Source organism: Triticum dicoccoides, chromosome 6A (assembly GCF_002162155.2).
Source record: "Triticum dicoccoides isolate Atlit2015 ecotype Zavitan chromosome 6A, WEW_v2.0, whole genome shotgun sequence".
Taxonomy (NCBI): domain Eukaryota; kingdom Viridiplantae; phylum Streptophyta; class Magnoliopsida; order Poales; family Poaceae; genus Triticum; species Triticum dicoccoides.
The window spans coordinates 232817953-232833085 of record NC_041390.1 but is presented as its reverse complement, the minus strand read 5'-3'; the positions used below and the strand labels follow the sequence as shown (position 1 = coordinate 232833085).

At 46.6% G+C, this 15133-nt stretch overlaps 1 long non-coding RNA gene across 2 annotated transcripts; it reads left to right on the top strand.

The window, feature by feature from the left end:
* The first annotated feature begins 8523 nt into the window (after positions 1-8523).
* Positions 8524-11724, top strand: LOC119316699. 2 transcript variants are annotated; one of them, XR_005153199.1, is made up of 4 exons: positions 8524-9728; positions 9858-10089; positions 10220-11074; positions 11444-11724. It is a non-coding gene; the product is annotated as an uncharacterized LOC119316699 (long non-coding RNA). The 2 variants fall into 2 exon arrangements; XR_005153198.1 differs by having other exon boundaries at positions 10220-11724.
* The last annotated feature ends 3409 nt before the right edge of the window (positions 11725-15133 follow it).

Here is a 15133-nt window from a genome sequence, read left to right as displayed (position 1 = left end):
AGGTCCCAAACACCTTCAAGCGCGACCGGAGTAATCAGCAACAGGACCGCCTGGCACGTTCCGAGCTTGCATAGCAATGCGGCCCCCACCCCAGCCCAAGCCAAACGACGAAATTCGTGCCACGCGTACATAATTACGCATTAAAAATACCATGGGCACAGGCGGGGAGGGGGGCATGACTACGGCACGCCCCAAGACGCAGCTTAAACCGCACTAGGGGCTTCCCATTTTGTTATTTTTTCTTTTCAGGACATTAATCTCTGGAAACCCGGTCTGGCAACATGATTGCCGAACACATGATGCAACAACCAAGGAGGCAGAAAGCTACATCACACCACGGAACTCCCAGGTGGATTACGATAACGAGTGAAATACTTGCTTTAATATTATTCCTCAGCTTGCCCTTGGAGGGGACATAGTCCTACTTTTTTCTTATCACACTACCTGTATCATTCTGCTCTAACGCACGTTTTTTAATAAACAATGCATTGCATTAAGGCTTTTATTGCATTCTTCTTTATATATATATGTTCATTCATGACATCCACCACCCGTACAGTTTGGTATGGCCAATACGCTAGGGGCTTGAGCATACCCCAGGGTGTGAGAAGTCCGGACACTTTCAACAGTGCGGCACCCCGAACTTATAGCACTATATGCATCAGCTCCGAATCATATCTTGGGTCAATAGTTGGGTTTGCCCAGCTCCCATGTTTTGGTACCTTACGTTCCGCTATATGGGCTAAGGTAGCACTGGGAGAACTACTGCAGTTGTGCCCCGGTTCTGCTGGGCTAAGCACCACAGTAGAGAGAGCTAAAACTGACTGTCATGATAAGGCGAGAGACTGGTTGCTGTTCGAGAGGTTTTCGAGTCCTTAAAGACTTATGCCACTTAGAGCGAGGAGTCTGCCCTGTCCGGCTTAAGGTGTGTATCACGCCCGAGATTCGGCCTTCCGAATACTAGGGGCTTCGCCGAAATTTAAAATTATAGAATTCTATGGCTAAGTGAGAGTGATAACGCATTATAGTCCGATTGCCTTGTTCATTGTGTTGAGCACCTTCCTCGAAGGACCCAACAATGGGAACAAGAGTGCTCAGGTTTATCCCGAACACCCCGGCACTCGTGGTGTGGGGGCAGAAGCCGACGACTAGCCATCTCTCAGATTTGATAAACAGCCGAACAGAAGGTAATATTTTAAATTCAAACAAGCGTTGCATAGCGCATATGAACAAGTTTTCATAACTACAGGTTTACACGAGCGGGTTTACTCAAATATTATATCTTTGGTACACTCGTCCGCTACGAGACGAGCACCCTTCAGGACACCCTCATAGTACATCTCAGGGTGGCGATGCTCCTTGCCCTCCGGAGGCCCTTCCTTGATCAGCTTCACGGCATCTAGCTTGGCCCATTGCACCTTCACACGGGCGAAAGCTGGGCGTGCACCTTCGATGCAGACGAACCGCTTGATGACTTCCAGCCATGGGCAGGCATCCACAAGCCACCTCACCGGGCCGAAGTAGCTGTTCGGAAGGGCGTCTCCAGGCCACAGCTGGACTATAAAGCCCTTCATGGCCTGTTCGGCCGTCTTGTGTAGCTCGACCAGCTGCTTTAGCTGGTCGCTCATAGGCACCGGGTGTTCGGTCCTAGTATATTGGGACCAGAACAACTTCTCCGTTGAGCTTCCCTCCTCGGCCTGGTAAAATGTTGCGGCATCCGACACACTGCGGGGCAAATCTGCGAATGCTCCTGGAGAGCTCCGAATTCGGGTAAGTAACAAGTAATTTACTTTCACATGCTTTCTTTGCATATAGAATGCCTTACCCACCCCTATCTTCTTCATCGCATCAATCTCCTGGAGGGCCTTTTGGGCTTCGGCCTTGGCACTCTTTGCGCTCTCGAGGGTCATGGCAAGCTCAGACTCTCGCGTCTTCAAGTCAAGCTCCAACGCCTCGTGCTTTGTCACGAGAGCGTGGAGCTCTTGCTGCACCTCGCCCACCCGTGCCTCATGCCTTTTCTGCTTGGTGCGCTCCTTGGCTGCTTTGTTTTCGGCCTTGGATAGCGCTTGCTTCAGGGTCGCCACCTCGGTCGTGGCCCCTGGCAAATTTATGATGATCCTATCATTTTGCAATCGCATTCTTTTTATACATATCCATAGACTAGGTACTACTTACCTTTGTTCTCCTCGAGCTGCCTCTTGGCAAGGCCGAGCTCGTCCTTGGACCCTTTAAGGTCCTGCTTCAGTGCGTCGACCTCCGCAGTCAGTGCGGCAGAGGCCAGCAGCGAAGCCTGCATACGCATATAGACATACTTATATTAGACTCCTGCGATATTGTTTGATCCTATGTTCGGCTTTTCTTTGTGAACACCGAACAGACCATCAGGGGCTACTATTTATGCAGTAATATTTCTCCTATATTTCAAAAACTTACCTCAAAGCCTATTAGAAGGCTGACACAGGCTTCAGTCAGTCCGCTCCTGGCGGACTGAACCTTCTGGACCACCGCACTAATAATAGTGCGGTGCTCTTCGTCAATGGAAGCATTGCGAAGTGCTCCCAGCAGATTGTCCGGTGCCTCTGGATGGGCAGAGGTCACCGGCATAGGCGTCTTGACCCTCTTGGAAGGAGGCCGCCTGCCCGAGTCCGGAACCACTGGAGGTTCCGGTGCGGTGTTCGGCTGAGGGCCGAACTCGGAGCCCTCGGGGGCTTTGCTCCCCCTGCTCCCGGAGTCCGGAAGGTCGCTTTGAGGCGCCTCCGGGACTGTCTCCCCTCGACCCAGTGCCTCTTGAGACAACACCTCGGCATTGTCCGTAGGGCAAGGAGAGGTGGCGGTCGGAAGTGGATCACTATCCATATCTGATGAGCCCAGGGAGCCGTCCGACGAGCATACGTCGATACGGTTTCGGGGCGGTCTGCACAATCATAATTCGGCGTTAGGAGAAGCAGTGCGACAAAGGAATACTATGAGTTACTCTGGTATCCGAATACTTACGACTTCGCCAGGGGCTTGGCCCTGAGCAGCCACTCGTCTTCGCCTTCGACGGAGGTGGTGGAGTAGTCCGGAAGGAGAGTCCTTCCCTTCTTGGACCCTTCACCCCCCCAGTAGGGGCGGCCTTCCTTTTCTTGTCTCCCGCGACTGGAGGGGGAAAATTTTCATCTTCCTCCTCGTCTTCGGGGGAGGAGTGCGTCGCGGAGTTATCGGACGATGAGCCAGATAACACCTGGCACCAGGAGCTCTTTCGGGTTCCCTTGGCCTTCTTTGTCTTCTCCGGCACCTTGTAAGGAGCCGGAGTCAACATCTCCATCAGGAGAGCGTCCGCAGTGTCTTCGGGCAGAGGGGTCGGACAGTTAATCTGCCCCGACGTCTCCACCCAATCCTGTCAAATGCATGGAGATCAGACCCCGCACATGGTTAAGCTAAGGGAAATAAATATCCTACCGGATGTATATAACTCACCGAATGCGCTCGGCGCTTCACGCTTAGCCCGCGGTCCTCGGTGAGAGAGGAAGGGACCTCGGCGCCCTTGAACAACACCTTCCAGACGTCCTTGTGTGTCGTGTCAAAGAGCTCGCTCAGAGTCTGGTGCTGGGCCGGGTCGAACTTCCACAAGTTGAAGTCCCGTTGTTGGCACGGGAGGATCCGGTGGATGAGCATGACCTGGTCTATGTTGACAAGCTTGAGCTTCTTGCTTGTCATGTTCAAGATACATTTCTGGAGTCCGTCCAGCTCCACCGATGAACCCCACAACAGGCCCTTCTCTTTCCAGGAAGTGAGTCGTGTAGGGAATCCAGATCGAAACTTGGGGGCAGCCACCCATTTGGTGTCGCGTGGCTCGGTGATGTAGAACCACGCCGATTGCCACCCCTTTATGGTCTCCACGAAGGAGCCTTCAAGCCATATAACGTTGGGCATCTTGCCCACCATGGCCCCGCCGCATTCTACTTGTTGGCCTCCCACCACCTTCGGCTTGATATTGAAGGTCTTTAGCCATAGGCCAAAGTGGGGGCGAATGCAGAGAAAAGCCTCACAGACGACAATGAACGCCGAAATTTTGAGGATGAAGTTCGGGGCCAGATCATGGAAGTCCAGCCCGTAGTAGAACATGAGACCGCGGACGAATGGATGAAGGGGAAACCCAGTCCGCGGAGGAAGTGGTGGAGGAAAACTACCCTCTCATGGGGTTCTGGGGTAGGGACGATCTGCCCTGCCGCGAGCAGCCGATGCGCGATATTCGTGGCTAAGTATCCGGCTCCGCGTAGCTTTTTGATGTGTTCCTCCATAACGGAGGAAGCCATCCACTTGCCTCCCGCTCCGGACATGTTTGGAGGAGGTTGAGGAGAAAGATGTGGACTTGGGCGTTGGGGCTCGAGTGCGCAAGAATGGATGGGCAAAGAGGAAGAAGGCATGGGTAGAGAAAGGTTAAACCTTATCCCTTTATAAGGGCGGCCAAAACTATGCGTCCCCACTAGCCTGGTAAAACTCGCTTATCCCCCAAGCGCCGTAATCGATTGCGCGGTTGGGTTACCCACGCCCGTATTGATGATAATCCCGTAATAAGGGGGACACGATCTCTACTTTGACAAGACGTGTCAGGAAACTGCCTTGCGTTATGTGCGGAGCTAGTTAAAGGAAACGGTTTGAATAATCACCGGGCCATGGCATAATGTCGTGTTGCTAAAACAAGTCAGCAAATTAGATTTGTGGAAATGTCATTCTCTCTACGGTGGTATGTGGAACTTATTTTGCAGGGTCGGACACTATCCTTGTATTCAAATTCTTCCGTGGTGTATTCGGAGGAGGAACCCGCCTTGCAATGCCGAAGACAATATTGCGCGCCGAACTCATCTTCATTGAAGCATGGTTCAGGGGCTACTGAGGGAGTCCTGGATTAGTGGGTCTCCGGACAGCCGGACTATATCCTTTGGCCGGACTGTTAGACTATGAAGATACAAGATTGAAGACTTCGTCTCGTGTCCGAATGGGACTCTACTTGGCGTGGAAGGCAAGCTAGGCAATACGGATATGTATATCTCCTCCTTTGTAACCGACCTTGTGTGACCCTAGCCCTTTCCGGTGTCTATATAAACCGGAGGGTTTTAGTCCGTAGGACAACATACAATCATACCATAGGCTAGCTTCTAGGGTTTAGCCTCTCCGATCTCGTGGTAGATCAACTCTTGTAATACTCATATCATCAAGAATAAATCAAGCAGAACGTAGGGTTTTACCTCCATCAAGAGGGCCCGAACCTGGATAAAACATCGTGTTCCTTGCCTCCTGTTACCATCCGCCTTAGACGCACAGTTCGGGACTGCCTACCCGAGATCCGCCGGTTTTGACACCGACAAGCATAGTTCGGTCTCCTCATGAGATTCATCTGTTGTAATTTTCTTCCTAGCACCTACTTGGGGAGTACCCAACCCACTAGACATGCCTAGCCCTCCCAAAACGCATGTCAACGCCAAGGTCACGCGGTGACCACGCGACGGGCATGCGAGTTTACGCGCTTTGGAGTTGGTGCCCTGGGCCACCGTCCAAAACTCGACGTATCGCCACCAAACCATGTATTTATACTTAAATATGTACTTACGTAACTAGAAATGATTATTGGAAAAATAAAGAGCAAACAATAAGGTAGCTGCAGTTCAAATTTGACCCGCTTCCTACAGAATCGGCGGAAATTTGTCTTTTTCACCAAAGGTGGATAAAACTTTTGAAACCCAACCATTTTGTCAATTGTGCATTAAATATGGCCTAATATTTTATAAAATTGATTAGGTCCAATTTTGCAACAAATATATGGTAGGTCCTTCACAAAAAAAACTAATTTCAGGCATGTAAAAAATGGAAAATAAATTTTCCGTGCAAAGAAAATGAAAACTCCCTTAGGAAACATTGTTTGGAATTCCAAGATTCACCCTTGTGCACAATATGAGATCATTTGAACAAACTATGCCATGAATGTGGCCATAAGATTGATCATTTGGCTTGAAAACCATGAATCTTCACGCATGATAGCTCGTTTCTGAGAACACTTTTTTTAAATAATTTCCGTATTACAAGTTTATTACTTTTCCTGGAAACTTGGTCACATATAGTGACACAATGCCAAGGTTTTCCAAATTTTTCATTTTTTTTGAATTTTCTATGCCTGTTTCAAAATGCGATCAAAATGGCGGGCTTGACCATTCCTAGCTAGTGGTTGAATATTGGGAAACTTTTGATGTTTCTCTGATTAAATAGATACTTATGTACCTATAAATGATTTTTGGAAAAAATAAAGAGAAAACAATATGGTAGCTGCAGTTCAAATTTGACCTTCTTCCTACTTAACCGGCAGAAATTTGTCTTTTTCACGAGAGGTGGATCAAAGCTTTTGACACCCAACCATTTGGTCAATTGTGAATGAAATATGGCCTAGTAGCTCATAAAATTGATTAGGTCCAATTTTGCAACAAATATATGATAGGTCCTTCACAAAAAAACTCATTTCGGGCATTCAAAAAAAGGAAAAGGAATTTTCCGTGCAAAGAAAATGGAAACACCCTTAGGCAATATTGTTTGGAATTCCAAGATGCACCCTTGTGCACAATATGAGATCATTTGAACAAACTATGCCATGAATGTGGCCATTAGATTGATCATTTGGCTTGAAAGCCATGAATCTTCACGCATGATAGCTCGTTTCTGAGAACATTTTTTTAAATAATTCCCTTATTACAAGTTTATTATTTTTCCTAGAAACTTGGTCACATATAATGACACAACGCGAAGGTTTTCCAATTTTTTGAATTCTTTTGAATTTTTTATGCCTGTTTCAAAATGCGGTTAAAATGGCGGGCTTGACCGTTCCTAGCTAGTGGTTGAATATTGGAAAAAAATATGTTTCTCTTATTAAATAGATATTTATGTACCTAGAAATGATTTTTGGAAAAAATAAAGAGCAAACAATAAGAGAGCTGCAGTTCAAACTTGACCCGCTTTCAACTGGATCAGCGGAAATTTGTCTTTTTCACTAGAGGTGGGTCGAAACTTTCGACACCCAACCATTTGGTCAATTGTGAATTAAATATATCATAAAATTGATTAGTCCATTTTTGCAACAAATATATAGTAGGTCCTTCACAAAAAAAAACACATTTTGGGCACTCAAAAAATGGGAAATAAATTTTCCGTGCAAAGAAAATGAAAACTCCGTTAGGCAACATCGTTTGGAATTCCAAGATTCACCCTTGTGCACAATATGAGATCATTTGAATAAACTATGCCATGAATGTGGCTATACGATTGATCATTTGGCTTGAAAGCCATGAATCTTCACGCATGATGGCTCGTTTCTGAGAACATTTTTTTAAAGTAATTTCCGTATTACAAGTTTATTATTTCCCCCGGAAACTTGGTCACATATAATGACACAATGGGAAGGTTTTCCAATTTTTTTTATTTTTTATTTTTTATGCCCATTTCAAAATGCAGTCAAAAACGGCGGGCTTGACCGTTCCTAGCTAGTGGTTGAATATTGAATTTTTTTTGATATTTCTCTTATTAAATAGATACTTATGTACCTAGAAATGATTTTTGGAAGAAATAAAGAGCAAACTATAAGAGAGCTGCACTTCAAACTTGACCCGCTTCCAACTAGATCGGTGAAAATTTGTTTTTTTCACCAGAGGTGGGTCGAAACTTTCGACACGCAACTATTTGGTCAATTGTGTATTAAATATGGCCTAATATTTTATAAAATTGATTTGGTCTAATTTTGCAACAAATACATAGGTAGATCCTTCACAAAAAAACTCATTTTGGGCATTCAGAAAATGGAAAATGTATTTTTCGTCCAAAGAAAATGAAAACTCCCGTAGGCAACATTGTTTGTCATTCCAAGATGCACCCTTCTGCACAATATGAGACCTTTTGAACAAATTTGACCCACTTCCAACTGAATCTTCAGAATTTTGTCAATTTGACGAGAGGTGGATAGACAGCTATTGAGACACAAGCATTTGGTCAATTGCACCTAAAATATGGTCTAATATTATTGAAAAATAGAGTTGTGCTATTTTGCAACAAATATTGGTAGGTGCTTCAAAAAATATATACCATTATTGACACTCCAAAGATAGAAAATGTTTTTTTGCAAAATAAACTAATTTTTTAGAACAATTTTAAAGATATTTGTATTATTCCAGGTTTGTTATTTTTCTGAAAAACAAGTCTCACTTGTGACACGATGCGAAGATTTTCTATTGTTCTTACTTTTTTCTAATTCTATGATGTTATAAAATAGCTGACATGATTTAGCATATTATTTAATAGATTACGACCAATTTAGATGGTTATAAAATCGTCAGAGTGCGTACTACATTGTGATTGGTCCATTGGCATTTCACGCGGATCGTGCACAAACCACCATTGGATGGCCGGGATCCAACGGCAGCCCACACCCCTCACCCTCTCACCCACGTACACCTGACACAGCCCGCACGGTGTCTCAAAAAAAATCCTGACACAGCCCACACTTCTCCTCCTCTTGTCCCACAGCCGCGACCCCCAACCCTCTCGCTCCTCCTCCGTCTCAATCTCTCGATCCCCGACCACCACTGCCGCCGTCCTTCGTCCTCTCCCCCAACCTTGTCCGCCGGCGACCCCTCCCCTCCCCTTCTCTCCCACGACCGCGGTCGGATCCGCGTTCCCTTCTCGCTCGTGACCTAGACCTAGCAGCATGGCACGACCATGGCCATGGCGGCGGCCAGATCCGCCCCCTCCCCTGCTCCGTTCCCTCGACGCCGGCGGTCATTCTCCCTTAGGCCACCCGCCCCCCTTCCTCCTCCCGCAGCAGCTCACCCGCAGCCTTCCCCGTGGCTCTAGGGTTTTGGGGGCAGTGGCGCCTCCATTGCCGGCATGGCTCCGGTGACTCTACAGCCTCCCCCCCTGACATCTACCAATCTGAGACAGCTGTGTCTCCGACTTGTCGCTTCCCAATGGCTGCTGCTGGACCGGATCCCTCCTCTTTGCATGGATGCTTCCTCGACTCTCCCTCCTCCCCAACAAGGCCGCCGTCGGACACCTTCTTCCCCGACAGCGCCGGCCGCAGATCCACTCCTCCATTTTCTTCTCACGGTTATCCGCAGCATATATGACTCAGATCTAACCTTTTTGTTGTGTGTCTGGTTTTTCAGGATGTGGGTGGTGCAGTGGCCGCAAGAACACGATCGGCAGCGTCTAGGTCGGGTCGACTAGGGCGGCTGACAGCGGTGGCTACTTCCTTACAAGGACTACAAGCTCGCCCATGACTACACGACCCTCCAGGTCCCATCTGCATGCTCGCTCCCTCCAGGTCCCATCTGACTGCTCAGGGTGGACGAATTGTAGTTTTATGCATGTAACTCAGTCTGCTTGGACAACACTAGCATGTTACTATGTACTACTACTGTTCAAGAAGTTTCATGAGTTGCTAGTGCCGCACTTCTCTAGTTTCATTGATGGTGTTTAACAGTACTTGCCCTTGTATCCTTTATTCAATCTCGGATTTCATCATAAATCATAATGGACTACTCTTCTGTTGAATGTTGATTGGCGCACTATTCTGTTGTTGCCAAGTAGAGGAATAAGAGGATATATGAAGTTTACTAATGATGTTTCATGCAAGTGGGGTTACCCAATGTTGGCAAATCAACTTTCTTTAACATAGTAACAAAGGCGGGCTCCCGCGCTGGCAACTCTAGGTCAGTGCCCCGACCCCTCCCTCCCTCGTCTCCCCATCTTGGTTTTGTTTCCCGTGTGGCTGCTGCTATTTCACATCGGGTTCTGACTCGGTTTGGTTTGCTGTTGTTATTTCCGTTGTGGTGGCGCAGGCTTGCGATGAAGAAGATCAAGGCTGAGAAGGACCCCAACAAGCCCACGTGTCCCCGAGCACTTTTTTCATCTTCATCTGAGTCCCAGTCTCGGTTCTTGGTTCGATTCATGTTGCTTCTGTGGTGTGGTGTCGCGTACTGACCGAGGATTTGGTGCATGTTTCATCTTTGCAGGGACAACTTTAGGAAGGAGTACAAGGAGAATCACCCCGACATCAAGAAGGTCTCCTTGGTAAGCGTCTCGGTTCCGCTTCGTCCCCCATCCGCCTCTGTCTCGTTGTTCGTTCAAACTGGTGGCACTGCGAGATGAGTTTCCTCGTTAATTCCGTGTCCTGATATGGTTTAGCTTGGTTGAATTACAGATCGGCAAGGCCGGTGGTGAGAAGTGGAAGTCCATGAGTGATGCTATAAGTTGCATGTCTCCCCTCCCCTCTCTGTTACCGCTCAATTGGGTGTCGGTTTACTCGTTTCTACCGCTTCGTCCCCCATCCGCCTCTGTCTCGTTGTTCGTTCAAACTGGTGGCGCTGCGAGATGAGTTTCCTCGTTAATTCCGTGTCCTGATATGGTTTAGCTTGGTTGAATTACAGATCGGCAAGGCCGGTGGTGAGAAGTGGAAGTCCAAGAGTGATGCTATAAGTTGCATGTCTCCCCTCCCCTCTCTGTTACCGCTCAATTGGGTGTCGGTTTACTCGTTTCTATCTTAGTTTGCCTAGTGTTCGAACCAGTTGGTCAGTTAGATTTTGAATGGTAGTAGCAGCAAACTGATTTTTATCAAATATATCTCTATTACCGCTCAATTCGGTGCCGGTTTTCCAATGGCAGTAGCAGCACACTGATTTTTATCAATTATATCTTATGCGAAGTTTAAGCGTAATGTGTTGTAGTGAAGTATTTTGCATGACTTGCACTTGTGCAATTAATATTCATATTGTGTCTATGTTTTCTTGTATGAATGAGTATCTCATTTTGACTAGCTGGAGAACGAAAAGCATGGTACTAGCTGAATTTCTGTTGTCATTTTAAATGACTGTCCTTTTTTGAAACCCTTCCTAATTTGTTTGCAGCCCTTCCTAATTTTTTGTTCTTGTTCTATTTGGAAATGGATGCAGCAGGTGCTCTTCTCTTGCACACGTCTGGCACCGACTCCGGCGCGTGGTGCTTCTTGAGGTGACTGGCATGATGGCGGTTATGTACGGCGGCGACCACAAGCCCTCCGGTGAGTCGGCTCCATCTTCTAGCCCTAGCTCCTGCTTTTCTGCTCCTGTAGCATGCTCTGTTGGTTTAGAACACTAGCAGCAGTAGCGTACCATGTATGCGTACTAAACAGCAGGAGTTCAATCACCTTGTGTACACTAGCAGCTTGCTTACATAGATTTCACTTTTGCTTGTGGTAGCCATTATGTCGTTGAATCATGTCTGTGTGTACTAATCATCAGTTAATAGTATTTGGCTTCTACGTGATGGTCTGGGACTAATTTATGGTGATGTGGATATACTTTGTGATTTAAAGTTACTAATCCATGGTCTGCTGTCATATTATGGTCTAATATTTTTTGTTTTGACTCTTTCTCCGGTGCGAGGAAAGCTGTGAGTAGATGTTGATGATGCCAACTGGCTTGGCTGCTACCGTGATGCATGCGCCGGTCAAGCAAGACACATGCATATACGTACATGTCAGCATAGTAGCAGATATTCCCTCTGTTCCTGCTATATTCATGTGTAAATGTATTTCTGAGATGATTTTGTTGTGTTATGTAAACCTGGGAGATGTCTTATGTGATGTGATATGATGCATGATTTCAATTCGACATGGAGTTTTCCTGATTTGAATATGAACAAGGTCGGATGCATGTGTATAACTAGATTAAAGAGGTCTTGTGCCCAAACAATTTTCTCCAAACATTTTTTTCAAAATCTAAGACCTAATATTGGACAAATAATTAGGCTAGAAAAGGCCACAACCCAACAAGCATTGGAGTGTTTAAAAAACGAAACAAAAAACCCTTAGAAAAAAAAAAGAAATATACTGCAAAAAAGGCCGAGGCCCCCTAGTATGGAAGAGCCTAACAACAATGCCGAATTGTTGGGTATGGTCCATGCTGAAATTAATAGGGAACAATATAAAAGGCTGAATTGTTGGGCTCGGCCCATGTAAAACACCGAATCAGACCGGGCTGAATCTTGTCAACGACCTTTACAATTGGTCGCAATTTTGCCACGTCAGCTTGCCACGTTAGTTCCGACTTGGTGTGGGCAGACAACTAGTGACCAAAACAGAAGGTCATAGTATCAACGACCTTTTGTTTTGGTCATGGAATTCCACGACCTTCTCATAGAAAAGGTCGTTCATTTCAGTTTACGACCGCCAGCTTTTGACCTTCTATTTTTGGTCACAAAAAGATCGCAAATGAAAAACAATGACCTTTCAGCGACCAATAGTGATGGTCGCAAGTTGACATATTTCTTGTCGTGGCATGCCGTAAGTTTAATGTTGATCCTTGCATCTGTTGATTTATTGCACCTTGAAGTATGAACATGTGATAGTAAACTTATCACAGGGGAGAGCACCTCGAGTGTTTGGAGGCACCACTGCCTCTAACATGGGCCCCACATGCCTGCCTCTAAACTTGGCAAAAGACCAGCGGTGTACAATATTGGCTGCAACCTCTAACATTTATCCCACCACAAATTAAAATATATGTTCCTCTCTTGACCAGATCAGCATGCAAACTTCAATCACCATGATGATAGGCAGGGACAGAAGATTATCATAATCAAAAAAATGCTTCGAGGCAGCCTCTTAGCATGGAGGCGACTCCAACAATTTTAAGCTTAGAGGCATTGAAAGTGCAACTAATTCCCCGGTGGATTTTGTAATTCATAATGACATATAGCTCATTGAACTAATATCCACTCAAGAGGAATATTTCAGGAAGTTCAACTAATGGACCCCTCAAAATGCTAAGGACATATATTGGCAAAAGCTCAAGACTCTATAGCAAAGCCAATACTATTAAATGGGGATGAGTGTTGCTTAATGGATTACTTGCTCAAATGCTTAGTGATATTGCTGCTAAACCCTCAACCACTTTCTCCATCCAAATATGTCAAAACCCAAAACTCCAACTCGGCCCCACCCATTCTTTCTATCCGGTGCCTCCGAATTCATATGACATAGCCACAGCCACAAACCATAACATTTTGGTCACACGTATACGGATATCCGTCTCACCGAGATGGCCTTGCCAACTCCCTGTTATCAGTTGCATTTATTTTGGTCTCACAGAAATTGCAATCGGCTTCACCGAGATGGCTTGAAAAATTCTCTGTTGCCCTATTGCTTCACTTCGATCTCAGCAAGTTGATGCAATTGGCGCCACCGAGATGAGGTTTGCCCTAAGACCTAGCACATCGGTCCCACTGAGTTGTTGCAGCCAGTCCGACCAAGATTCCTCACATTCAAATTTTGAACTAATTAGTCCCACCGAGTTTAACTATTCGGTCTCACCAAGATGGGTCAAATGTGTGTAACGGTTGGATTTTGTGTGGAGGGTATATATACCCCTCCACCCCTTCTCCATATTTGAGAGAGCCATCAGAATGCGTGCCTACACTTCCACCATACATTTTTGAGAGAGAACCACCTACTCACGTGTTGAGATTAATATATTCCAATCCTACCACAAGAATATTGATTTCTAGCCTTCTCCGAGTTGCTTTCCACTCAAATCATCTTTCCACCATATCCAAATCTATGACAGGTTTTTGAGTGTTGGGGAGACTATCATTTGAAGCACAAGAGCAAGGAGTTCATCATCAACACACCATGTATTACCTTTTGGAGAGTGGTGTCTCCTAGATTGGTTAGGTGTCACTTGGGAGCCTCTGTCAAGTTGTGGAGTTGAACCAAGAATTTGTAAGAGCAAGGAGATCGCGTACTTTGTGAAGATCTACCCAAGTGAGGCAAGTCCTTCGTGGGCGATGGGCATGGTGTCAGGGTACACAAACAGGGGTGTATGTTCCCCCTGACTTGTGCACGGATAGCAGGCCTCCTCCACGGCAGCGCCAAGTTTCCAAGACAGGGCCAAGCAGAAAAGATAGCTGTTTGAGAAATTAAAGGGCGGATCAAGAAGAACAAGACAAGCCAAAGGAGCAAGCTATCACTAAGGAAAAACCTCCCTTGCCGGGCAGGCGAGCCCGGTCAGGTGGAGGCCACACCAAAGACAAGTCTCAAGACTCCCCCGGCATGCTTGCCGAGGACGCCGAGGGCGGATCACCCCACCAAGGCTCCACCGCTCCACCTCACAGCAACGCAAGTCACCTATCAGTGCGGTGTCAAGTCCCCAGGTGATTAAGTGGCACTCATTTGGCATGTGACAACCATTTGTAAGGAAGATCACCTCTAAATGATGCCCGTCCAGAGGCGTGTCACGCAGGCAGGCGAGAAGGTGGTTGAATAGCACTTCAAGGCTTGCCGGGCTACGCCCATGACGTGACACTAAGTGGTGAATTTAATGCGCCTTGTCCTGTCAACAGAGTTAGGTATGATAGCACTATTTTCTATCTATCAGTCCGTAGTGACTAGTTTTCCACTTTGATAACCCCTTGACCTATAAAAGGAGGGACGAGGCAACCTTAGAAAGGATTCAGACCTTTGTACACGCATATGTGCAAAGCTGCTCTCGTCCTAAGGCGACCTTGCTGGGCTTGAGCGCCACGTGTTCATCACGGTCCCCCCATCAATCTCGCAAAGCAGGAGTAGGGTTTTACGCCTCGCGGCAGCCTGAACCTTGGTAAAAACCACTGCATCACCATTGTTGTGCTGCCTTACGGTCTCCTCTCTTTGTGCAACGCGCCCTTCCCCATTGCTGAACCACAAGGGGCCGATGGCCCCATAGGTGGCCATGTTGAACCACAACACATGGTGGGATAGACAAGGTTGCTTCTTCGTGGACCCTTCATGGGTGGAGCCCTCCATGGACTCGCACAACCCTTACCCTTTGTGGGTTGAAGTCTCCATCAATATGGATGTACGATAGCACCACCTATCAGAACCACGCCAATAATCTTCATGTATCCATAGCGTTTTCCTTCTCCAAACCCTTCCCTTTACCTTCATATGCAATGTTTTACTTTTTTCTTCTACACTCTTAGAATTGCATGTGTAGGTTGATTGCTTCACTTGTGATAGTTGCTAAAATCTGCTCACAACTAAAATTGGGAAAAGGTTAGATTTTCATTTGGTCAAGTAGTCTAATCACCCCCCTCTAGACAT